The following is a 10624-nucleotide window of genomic DNA, read 5'->3' as shown; positions in this document are numbered from 1 at the left end:
AAGCTGGATTTAGAAAAGGCAGATGAACCAGAGATCAAATTGCCAACATCCATTGGATCATAGAAAAAGCAAGAGAATTCCAGAAAAACATCTGCTTCATTGACTATGCTAAAACCTTTCTGTGGATCACAACAAACTGTGGAAAATTCTTAAAGAGATGGGAATACCAGACCACCTTACATGTCTCCTGAGAAACCTGTATGCAGGTCAAGACTTAGCAACAGTTAGAACTGGACATGGAGCAACAGACTGGTTCAGAATTGGGAAAGGAGTACATCAAGGCTGTATACTGTCACCCTGCTTATTTAACTCCTATGAAGAGTACATGATGTGAAATGCTGGGCTGGATGAGTCACAAGCTGGAACCAAAATGGCCAGGAGAAATATCAACGACCTCAGATATGCAGATGACAACACTTTAATGGCAGAAAGTGAAGAGGAACTTAAGAGCCTCTTGATGAGGGTGAAAGAAGAGAGTGGAAAAGCTGGCTTAAAACTCAGCATTCAAAAAATTAAGATCATGGCATCCAGTACCATACTTCATTGCAAGTAGAAGAGGAAATAGTGGAAACAGTGACAGATTTTATTTTCTTGGGCTCCAAAACCACTGCTGATGGTAACTATAGCCATGAAATTAAAAAATGCTTTCTCCTTGGAAGAAAAGTTATTACAAACCTAGACAGTGTATTAAAAAGTGAAGACATCCCTTTGCCAACAAAAGTCTATACAGTCAAAGATATGGTTTTGTTTTTTCCAGCAGTTATGTACAAACATGAGAATTGGATCTTCAAGAAGGCTGAGTGCTGAAGAATTGATGCTTTCAAATCGTGATGCTGGAGAAGACTGTTGAGAGTCCCTTGGACGGCAAAGAGATCAAACCAGTCAATTCTAAATGAAATTCACCCTGAATATTCATTGGTAGGACTGATACTGAAGCTGAAGCTCAAATAGTTTGAACACCTGATGTGAAAGGGCAACTCATTGGAAAAGACCCTGATGCTGGCAGGAGGAGAAGCGGTGACAGAGGATGAGGTGGTTGGATGGCATCACCAACTCAATTGACATGAATTTGAGCAAACTCCTGGAGATGGTGAAGGACAGGGAAGCCTGGTGTGCTGAAGTCCATGGGGTCGCAAAGAATCAGACACAACTTACTGACTAAACAACAACACAGAACACTGGGGATATTTCCCAAAGCAGTGCCTTCCCAGCAGCAAAGCTGGGGAGGCTTTAAGCTAAGGGCACATGCATACTTATGAAGGGGTTTTAGGAGAGAAGAAGTCACCATCGAATTGTGGCCAAGGTCAACAGAGTCCAAGCCTTAGCTGACTGAAATCTGGAGTTATAGTCAACTTCATAATTCCATCCTCCACCTCGGTGGGGGCCTTAGGTCCTGCAGAACTCAGGGACCATATCAGATTATGCACATCCCTTGAGGAGGAACTAGGATTCTGCTTTATCACTGCACCATTTGACTGCCTTTCCTCTGTTCCTATCTTCTTTTGTCCCCTTAAGAGAACTGATTCCTGGGACCTGTTCATGGGCAAGCATTGTGGCCAGGCTTAGATCAAAAAATGGCTTAAGCCAGCACGAGCTCTCCTATGTCAAGGAAGCCGTGCCTGGCTCTCTTTCTCCAAGGAGCCCCTACCTTATCTGCTTTCGTTATTACTTCTGCTCTGTAGATGAGGAAGTGGTCCTAGGTGCCACAAGCAGTTAATGGCAGGATGGCCATTCACCCCCTCATCCCCTCTTGTAGCCTCAATCATCCTTTCTCTCCCCATCAGCATTTAAGCAAATCTCTCCCGTTAACAAACAAAAAACCCTCTATTCCATCTTTCCTGGCAGTTCACACACTTCTATATACCTTCACAGCCCTGACTTGTTGAGAACTGTCCATCACCTTGCTGTCTCCGCTTTCCTCATGTCAGGCAAGTGTATGCTTCTCGGTTCCGTCTCATCACAACGAAGATTTGGAGCGATGGACATTAAAGCCCTCAGCGTGTCACAGCTCTCAGCTCTGGGACAAATCGTGTTATAGCTCTTAGACAAATCAGTGTTACAGCTCTATTTTATTTAGATAATAGCAGGAGAATCCATTCTTGAAGCATGAGGGCATGCCAACCCCAAGACATGAAGAGAAGAGGGTGGAGGAGTGTGCCAGCACGCTGGAGAGAGAGCCCTTTGGCTCCTCTTTTTATATGTTTCTCCCTCCCCCTGGGCCTGCCCCATGTAAATTGGGCGAGCCAGGAGTGCTCTTTGTTCTACCTGAAGTCCTCACTCCAGTCCTCAGACCTTCCTTTGACCTTCTTTTGTTCTATTTTCACGGGCTTTTCCCTTCCTTGTCTTTTAGCCACCGCCATTTTGGACTCCTGTTTCCTATTCTACCTACCGAACACTCATCTCCAGCTCCCTCCTCAAACTATTCTCATCTGGCTTCTGTCACTCTCGTCACTGACCCCTCTTGCTGAAATGCAACCATTTGGTTACATAGGGGAGACTGGCCAAAGACAGATTAACAAGAGAAAAACAAGTTTATTAACACGTGCATCATGCATAACCCAGCAATGAGTAGTGCCAAGAGGTGGTTAGAACATGGGTTTATGTACCATCTTAGGCTAAAACCTAAACCTTAAGCTAAAATAAGGGAGCCTGGTGGACTTCAGTTCATGGGGTCACCAAGAGTTGGACACAACTTGGAAACTGAACAACAACAACAATGTTAACACCAAAGGAAAGGGGTTTGGGGCTTCTGGGCAGAGGAGACAACTTATGGGAAAACGGCCAGGAAAAGTATGGTAAACAAGGGTTTATTATGCAGATTGAAGTTCTGCGTTCTCCATGGAAATCCTCCTCTTCTTGGGCTGGAAGAGAACCTTTCACAAAAGGGAATTTCCTTATAAATGGAGGGCTTCCCTGGTGGCTCAGCTGGTAAAGAATCCGCCTGCCGTGTGGGAGACCTGGGTTAGATCACTGGGTTGGGGAGATCCCCTGGAGAAAGGAACAGCTACCCACTCCAGTTTTCTGGCCTGGAGAATTCCATGGACTGTATAGTCCATGGGGTCACAAAGAGTTGGACACGATTGGAGTGACTTTCACTTTCACGTTATAAATAGAGATTTGTTTTATAAAAGGAAAATTTGTACCTTGTTTAGAGCTTTTCGTGCACCTGCTGTTTCTCAATAGCCTTTAGCTTGAAATAATCCTTATGCTGAAGGGGCATGTTTTGAGTGGCATATTCTGACACCCCTCATCTGAATCCAATTGGCACATCAGCCCTCCTGCCAGCTGTCTGCCTGACTTGACTGCCAACACACCCCACTGTCTAGGTGTACCTCCCACCTCTCTCCAGTCTCCTTTATCACTTCCTGTCTTCAGGGCCTGGCCCTCAGCATTCTCTCCCTGCCACAGGCCCAGCCACCTGCTCTTAGATGGCACTCTGACCACTCCTAAATTCTCTTATGCACCTAGACCTTTCTCCTACACTCAGACCCCTTCTTCCTGAGGGTCTTCATTCAGATCTAGAACAGGCACACCGAAAAAGACATGTCCTAAACAGGGGTGGCAAACCAGCCCACCAACTGTTTTTGTAAATTAAGTTGTATTGGAACATAACAAACTGCTTTTGTGTATCGTCCATGGCTGCTTTTGTGCTGCAGCAGTAAAGTCTTAAGTGGTTGTGGCTAGAGAAAGAAATTTTAAAAATAAGAGAAAAAAAGAAAAAGAAATTTAAAAAGAGGAAAAAAAGAAAGAAAATAAGAAAAAGAGAAAGCCACAAAGAAAGCTGAGTGCTGAAGAACTGATGCTTTTGAACTGTGGTGTTGGGGAAGACTCTTGAAACTCCCTTGGACTGCAAGGAGATCAAACCAGTCAATCCTAAAGGCAATCAGTCCTGAATATTCATTGGACGGACTGATGCTGAAGCTGAAGCGCCAATACTTTGGCCACTTGATGTGAAGAACTGACTCACTGGAAAAGACCCTGATGCTAGGAAAGATTGAAGGCAGGAGGGGAAGGGGATGACAGAGGGTGAGATGGTTGGATGGCATCACCGACTCAATGGGCATGAGTCTGAGTAAACTCCGGCAGTTGGTGATGGATGGGGACTGCATGCTGCAGTCCATGGGGTCACAAAGAATTGGACATGACTGAGAGACTGAACTGAACTGAACTGTGGTAAGAGACCAAATGGCCTGCAAATCCTAAAACATTTGCTCTCTGGTCGTTTAAGAAAATGTCAGCCAACCCCTATCCTAAAGTGCCTCAGCTTCCTCTGTTTTTCCATCTCAGAAAAGGGCACCACCAAATAGCCAAGATTATCCTAGAACTTGTCCTTGACTCTTCTCTTCCTCCTCATATCCATGCAATTGTCTTTAGCTTGTTGTTTAGTGGCTAAGTTATTTCTGACTCTTTTGCAACCCCAGGGACTGTAACCCACCAGGCTTCTCTGTCCATGGGATTCTTCAGGAAAGAATACTGGAGTGGGTTGCTATTTCCTTCTCCAGGGGATTGTCCCAACCAGGGATCGAACCTGGGTCTCCTGCACTGCAGGCAGATTCTTTATTGTCTGAGCCACCAGGGAAGCCCCAAGTCTTTAACTTCAAGCTCCTAAACTTCTCTAGAATCTGTCCACACCCCCATCTTCCCACCACCCAGTGTTGCCCCTTTAGCTTGTCTTGGTCAACTGCAGTGGTTTCGTAACTAGCCTCAGCACTGGCCATTCTCCGCACAGTGGCCAGGTGATTTTCTGAATAATGCAAACTTAATTATCATTTCCCTCTTTAAAACCATTTCCAAGGCCTTGAGGACAACATCCATGTTCTTTCACATGGTTTCAAAAGCCCAATAAGATCTGGCCCCTTCCCACATCCCTGGCTTTATCCCACCTGCTTGCTGGGGTCCCTCTTTGAACTGGGGCTGCAGAAAGATCCTTTGGTGTTTTTTGGTTCTTGCCATGCTCTCTGTTGGCATCTCTCCTGGACCTTCTCACATTCTTCTTATGCCAAGAACGTCTCAGATCTACCAGCCTTTCTCTGGTCTACCTGTGCGCCACTCTCTGAAGTCAAAATGACCTCCTTAAAGAGCAAATCTAACCAGGTGTGCTGCTTCCAAGTGTAAAACTCTCCTGCATCTTCCCCTCCACCCTCACAGTCTCAGGGCTTGGACCTGGATTTCAAAGGCTCACTCCATCCAGCCTCTTTCCCACCTCCCTTCTCATCACTCCTCCAGCTTTAGACCCTTGCTCACACCAACACTTAAAGGAACAAACTGAGTAGGAGCAGCTGGAAACACTATGCAGTGTCAAGGAGGGCACGGGACACAGCATCCAGCTTGACCCAGAGGTTGTGAGACCTTAAGAACTTTGTGAAAAGGGCCCACGTGACTTTGTAACAGGATGGGATCGCTGCGAGCATTTTAGCAAGGTGCTGGTGTGGAAGCCCAACGCATCAGGCAGAGGAGTGCTCCCTTACACTCTTTCCCATCAGATGGAGGGTTCATCACCTGTATTTGGCAGATGGGGAACTGAGGCTCAGAGAGGGGAAGTGACTAGCCCAAAGTCACATAGCATGTAAGTGTAGAGCCGGGGCTTGAGTCTGAGAGCTGGATGAGACTCAAGCACAGGATGTTTATTTCTCATTTCTAATCCCAGAGTCATCATCACTCCGCTCCCTGCTGAGCTACTCAGAGGTGACTCATGGCCACGCCAGCAAGTCGCTGAGCCCCTTACAAACCTTTCCATTCCATGCTGGGCTACAGGGGCTCAATGACTGAGCTCATCTGCAGCTCGAGGAGAAGCAGTTAGAACATGTCCACCTGCTGAGACTCGGGACAGCTGAGTGGGCACCAGGGGGTGGCGAGACCCTCAGGAAAGCTGGTTTGAGAAGCAAATGTCCTGTCACCTTTCTGTTCATGTGTCCGTGAATTCCACCTGTGAATGCAGCCCTGGGCAGGTACCAGGGAACACAGCGATAAACAGGGGGAGTCCTGTGTTTAGGTACCTGACGTTCTAGGGAGGGAGACTGGTGTCTAACAGGAGGGTGGAGGAGGCCCCCATCCGATGTTAAGTCTGAACACAACCCACTGCCCAGCAGGATTAACCACAGGGAAGAGAAGCTAGACACTGACAGAGGGCTCCAGCCTGCCAGGTTAAGATCCCCACTCAACATTCCCTATGTGAGCTGGGGTGGTTCCTTCACCTCTCTGGGCCTCAGTGTCCAGATCTGTGAAATGGAGAGAACCATGGAGGGTTAAACGAGATGGTGCATGGGAAGGGGTTGGAGCAAACCATGCAGTGAAGTGGATGAGTACTGCCCACATCCGCATGTAGGAAGCAAGCCCAACCTGGGTCCTGCCCTCATGAAGCTGATGGTGAGCAGAGCCACAGATACTCTGCCAAGTGACAAAAGCTGCTGAGACCTAAATGTCCACTGAGCTCGGTTCCACGTGCTTCCCCAGTGTCCACACTGTCCTGGGCGTGCAGTCACACCCAACCGACTGCACCCCCCCTCGCTCTACACACCCTCATGTCCTCCCCACACCTGTCCCCTCCCTCTACTTCTGCCAAGTCCATGTGGAATCAGCCCCAGAAAGTGATGCTGAATCAAATCCCAGCGGTTTGAGTTAAGTAGAAAAGAATAGCCTTATTGCTTTGCCAGGCAAAGGGGGAAACAGTGGGCTCGTGCCTTTCAAAATTGTGTCCCAACTCGGCAGGAGTCTTATAGCAATAGTTCAAGGGTGGGGTTGCTGACAAGATTTACATGTGCACAGGTCTCCTCCTTTCAAATTCTGGTGCTGGAGAAGACTCTTGGGAGTCCTCTGGACAGCAATGAGATCTGATCAGTCAGTCCTAAAGGAAATCAATCCTGAATATTTATTGGAAGGACTGATGGTGAAGCTCCAATACTTTGGCCACCTAATGTGAAGAGCTAACTCATTGGAAAAGACCCTGATGCTGGGAATGATTGAGGGCAGAAGGAGAAGAGGGCAGCAGAGGATGAGATGGTTGGATGGCATCAGTGACTCAATAGACATGAGTTTGAGCAAGCTCCAGGAGATAGTGAAGGACAGGGAGGCCTGGTGTGCTGCAGTCCATGGGGTCACAAACAGACACAACTGAGCGACTGAACAACAACCCTGGGAACAGGGAGAGGTTATAGAGTCAGGCAGAGGTATGTGATAAGGATGAAAGCACTAACAGTCTTGTACTCTTCTTTCTTCTGCAAAGTTTCAAAACAGTGGGGTTGCTGACAAGATTGGGCTTCCCTGCTGGCTCAGACATAAAGAATCTGCCTGCAATGTGGGAGACCTGGGTTCAGTCCCTGGGTTGGGAAGATCCCCTGGAGGAGGGCATGGCAACCCACTCCAGTATTCTTGCCTGGAGAATCCCATGGATGGAGGAGCCTGGTGGGCTACAGTCATGGGGCCACAAAGAGTTGGACACGAATGAGCAACTAAGCACAGCTCAGAGTCTCAGGTGGTCAGGTCTTCTAATCTTCTCTGGTAGCTTTAAACTTGCCACAGGTGGTTTCTCGGCTGTTCCTCTCTTGATTAACAACTGTTTGAATCTGCCCTTTAGAACTCAGGGAAGGTCACAGAGGCTGGATGAAAGCTCTTTCCAATCAAAGAGGACATTAATAGATGGAGAAATATACCAAGTTCATGGATTGGAAGAATCAATATAGTGAAAATGAGTATACTACCCAAAGCAATCTATAGATTCAATGCAATCCCTATCAAGCTACCAATGGTATTTTTCACAATACTAGAACAAATAACTTCACAACTTGTATGGAAATACAAAAAACCTCGAATAGCCAAAGCAATCTTGAGAAAGAAGAATGGAACTGGAGGAATCAACCTGCCTGACTTCAGGATCTACTACAAAGCCACAGTCATCAAGACAGTATGGTACTGGCACAAAGACAGAAATATAGATCAATGGAACAAAACAGAAAGCCCAGAGATAAATCCACACACCTATGGACACCTCATCTTTGACAAAGGAGGCAAGAATATACAATGGAGAAAAGACAATCTCTTTAACAAGTGGTGCTGGGAAAACTGGTCAACGTTCTAACACCATACACAAAAATAAACTCAAAATGGATTAAAAATCTAAACGTAAGACCAGAAATTATAAAACTCTTAGAGGAGAACATAGGCAAAACACTCTCTGACATAAATTACAGCAGGATCCTCTATGACCCACCTCCCAGAAAACTGGAAATAAAAGCAAAAATAAACAAACGGGACCTAATTAAAATTAAAAGCTTCTGCACAACAAAGGAAACTATAAGCAAGGTGAAAAGACAGCCTTCAGAATGGGAGAAAATAATAGCAAATGAAGCAACCAACAAAGAACTAATCTCAAAAATATATAAGCAACTCCTGCAGCTCAATTCCAGAAAAATAAATGACCCAATCAAAAAATGGGCCAAAGAACTAAACAGACATTTAGATGGCTAACAAACACATGAAAAGATACTCAACATCACTCATTATCAGAAAAATGCAAGTCAAAACCACAATGAGGTACCATTTCACACCAGTCAGAATGGCTGCTATCCAAAAGTCTACAAGAAATAAATGCTGGAGAGGGTGTGGAGAAAAGGGAACCCTCTTACACTGTTGGTGGGAATGCAAACTAGTACAGCCACTATGGAGAACAGTGTGGAGATTCCTTAAAAACCTGGAAATAGAACTGCCTTATGACCCAGCAATCTCACTGCTGGGCATACACACTAAGGAAACCAGAATTGAAAGAGACACGTGTACCCCAGTGTTCATCACAGCACTGTTTATAATAGCCAGGACATGGGAGCAACCTAGATGTCCATCAGCAGATGAATGGATAAGAAAGCTGTGGTACATATACACAATGGAGTATTACTTAGCCATTAAAAAGAATACATTTGATTCAGTTCAAATGAGGTGGATGAAACTGGAGCCTATTATACAGACTGAAGTAAGCCAGAAAGAAAAACACCAATACAGTATACTAACGCATATATATGGAATTTAGAAAGATGGTAATGATAACCCTGTATGCGAGACAGCAAAAGAGACACAGATGTATAGAATAGTCTTTTGGACTCCGTGGGAGAGGGAGAGGGTGGGATGATTTGGGAGAATGGCATTGAAACATGTATAATATCATATAAGAAACGAATCGCCAGTCCAGGTTTGATGCAGGATATAGGATGCTTGGGGCTGGTGCACTGGGATGACCCAGAGGGATGGTACGGGGAGGGAGGTGGGTTCAGGATGGGGAACACGTGTACACCCATGGCGGATTCATGTTGATGTATGGCAAAACCAATACAATATTGTAAAGTAATTAGCCTCCAATTAAAATAAATAAATTTAAATTTAAAAAAAAGAAATGGGGGACACAGGCCTTTGTGCCCAGGAGCCCCACAGGGCCCTGCTTGGCATCAAGGTGACAATTCCTGATCAACCAGTTTTTTATTTCAAGACTTGTTTTGGTGACATTGGGCTTGGCGTAAGTATTCCATTTAGGGCCTGTTTTGTTTTTTGTTTTTAATTTGTATTTTGGCTACACTGGGTCTTCGCTGCTGTATGCATGCTTTCTTTAGTTGCAGTGAGGGGGGTCTACTCTCGAGTTGTGGTGCTTGGGCTTCTCTTGTTGCAGAGCACCGGTTCTAGGCGAGTGAGCTTCAGTAGTTGCAGCTCAGGGCCTTTAGAGTGTGGGCTCAGTTGTTGAGGCCCGCAGGCTTAGTTGCTCCAAGGCATGTGGGATCTTCCTGGGTCAGGGCTTGAACCGGAGTCCCCTGCATTGGCAGGTGGATTCCTGTCCACTGCACCACCAGGGAAGTCCCTGTTGTCTTGTTTTTAACGGTTCTTTTTGGTTGTGGAAGACCAAAATTGAAGCCAAGCTTGCAAAACATAAGGGTGCTTCCTGGCTCCTGGGACATCCTGAGATGTCCCCAAATCTAAGGTACCAGCAGGTCCAGGGATTCAAAGGTTATCACCTGGACCTGTTTTCCATGTTTTGCTACCTCTCCACGCTGGCTTTGTCCACCTATAAAGCTCCCAGCTTCCATTCCCCGAGCCTCCTGGAGGAAAAATCCAGCGATTTCAACAAGAATGCCAGCCTGGAGTCTGGGTCACATGCTCAGTCCTGAATCACTTGCTGGAGCAGGGGCTGCCGATCACTCTCAGCCGAGCTGGGGTCCAAAGGCTGATCTGGAGAGGGGGTGGTGATGTCATCCCAGTTGTGCCAGGGGAGAAGAGTTGCTGGGAAGTTAAAAACACACATCTGCAGCATTTTAGAGAATAAGAAACAAGACTTCCCTGGCAGTCCAGTGGTTAAGACTCTGAGCTTCCACTGCATGGGGCGCAGGCTCGATCCCTGGTTGGAGAACTAAGATCCTGTATCCCACACACCACACAACAAGCACCACCACCCACCTGCCCCCACCCCCCACCAAAAAAATAAAAAATAAAAAACAGGCTTTCAGAGTAGGGCAGAGATTTGTTAAGGTCATTAGAGAGCTCACTGAAGCCTGGACAGAACTCAGAGCCCTTGCTCTGACTCAGTGCCCCTACCTGGCTCTTGACTTGATTTACCCACAAGCTGTTTGTTTGTTCAGGTTTGAACAGCAAC

This window comes from Budorcas taxicolor, chromosome 2 (assembly GCF_023091745.1).
Source record: "Budorcas taxicolor isolate Tak-1 chromosome 2, Takin1.1, whole genome shotgun sequence".
NCBI classification, from domain to species: domain Eukaryota; kingdom Metazoa; phylum Chordata; class Mammalia; order Artiodactyla; family Bovidae; genus Budorcas; species Budorcas taxicolor.
The sequence above is the reverse complement of the archived record's forward strand: the minus strand, read 5'-3'. Positions refer to the sequence as shown.